The following is a 1,322-nucleotide window of genomic DNA, read 5'->3' on the forward strand; positions in this document are numbered from 1 at the left end:
GTTGTTTCTACAATTGTATCACTCAGAGGTGCCAGGTAACCTGACTTTATCAGGACTTTGTCCTGACTTTTCGAGAGGTTGTCAAAATCTATTTTGGCTTTGGAAAAACAATTATAAGGCCATATACTCTGGGGAAATGCCATTACCAGAACAATTTGTTTTCTCTAACTCAATTTTGCTCTTCTTATAGCCAAAAGGCTTTCTCCAGATCTACCAAAACTCGAAAATAACGGTTGTTGCAAATCACAGTGTAAACAAAAAAACAAAAATAATTCGTGATTCAAATTTGATTCCTGTTGTTCTTAAATACTCTGCAGTGAGAACAGCTACCGAAAGCTAATTTCCTCGTAACTTTTAGAAAAAAAAGTTTGATATTTTCTGTCCACCGCCGGATCCGTTGTTCAAACATTCCAAGAGTAATTAGCATTCCGGCAAACTGCTTCAGAAAGTTCGAGCACGAAGTTGTCTTCCTCCTGAAAAATCGGAACCATAAAATCTTCAGAAATGGTTATCAACTTTTCGGAATTAACAGGTAAATAACTCCAAAATTATTGTATTTATCACACAGAAATTAAAAAGCAATATGTATGTTTTAGATGTTTCGGAATACGGCTTGTTCGCTGAAAGTGATCGGAATAAAACCGGCGAGTATAGCTGTGTGCTGCTGAATTCTTCTCTATTCATTAGGAACAAATACCGCCACCGGATCATCTCAGAATCATGGAAGTGTTTATGCATAAAATCTTTGAAATGGACAGCGGAAGATGGATTACGATACTGCTAATTAATGGATACCTACATTCGAGTTGGATGAAAAAAGTACTACTTCCGGGAACAGAAACAGCTACGATTTTTTACATGTTCCGAATTGAAAGGGCAGCTTAACTCCATTTTAAATTAATAATTCAATAGTGAAAGTGAATTCAACATTGTGATAAAATTTTATTTGATAATTAAGAATACAGAATTTAAAAACATTTATTTTTTATCTTTGCTACTTAAAGATCTGTTTGATAGGTATCTTACGAACACATTCGAAGCTTCTTTGGGGGGTCCAATTCCGATAGCAAATAAAAGTTTACAGTCGATTCTTGCATGCTTGTTTCTTACAGAATGTGATCACTTAACACTTGAGCAGAACAATTACTGACGGCCTGGTTAAACTCTGAAGAAAAATGTTCGTGTTTCGAAATCCACCCGTGTTGTGCAACCCAGCAGGCCCACAAAAACTTGATCAGCAAGCTCCGTAAGAGTGTTCTGCTACTGAAAATATCCTGCTCGAGTCTTGCCTTCGATAGCTAATCAACGAATTGATGATTATT

The 1,322-nt window shown here is 36.2% G+C and overlaps 1 long non-coding RNA gene across 1 annotated transcript; it reads left to right on the top strand.

Annotated features, from left to right (window-relative positions):
• The first annotated feature begins 127 nt into the window (after positions 1 to 127).
• Positions 128 to 1,094, top strand: LOC129746677 (uncharacterized). The gene is made up of 2 exons (XR_008737344.1): positions 128 to 532; positions 597 to 1,094. It is a non-coding gene; the product is annotated as an uncharacterized LOC129746677 (long non-coding RNA).
• The last annotated feature ends 228 nt before the right edge of the window (positions 1,095 to 1,322 follow it).

This window comes from Uranotaenia lowii, chromosome 2 (assembly GCF_029784155.1).
Source record: "Uranotaenia lowii strain MFRU-FL chromosome 2, ASM2978415v1, whole genome shotgun sequence".
Taxonomy (NCBI): domain Eukaryota; kingdom Metazoa; phylum Arthropoda; class Insecta; order Diptera; family Culicidae; genus Uranotaenia; species Uranotaenia lowii.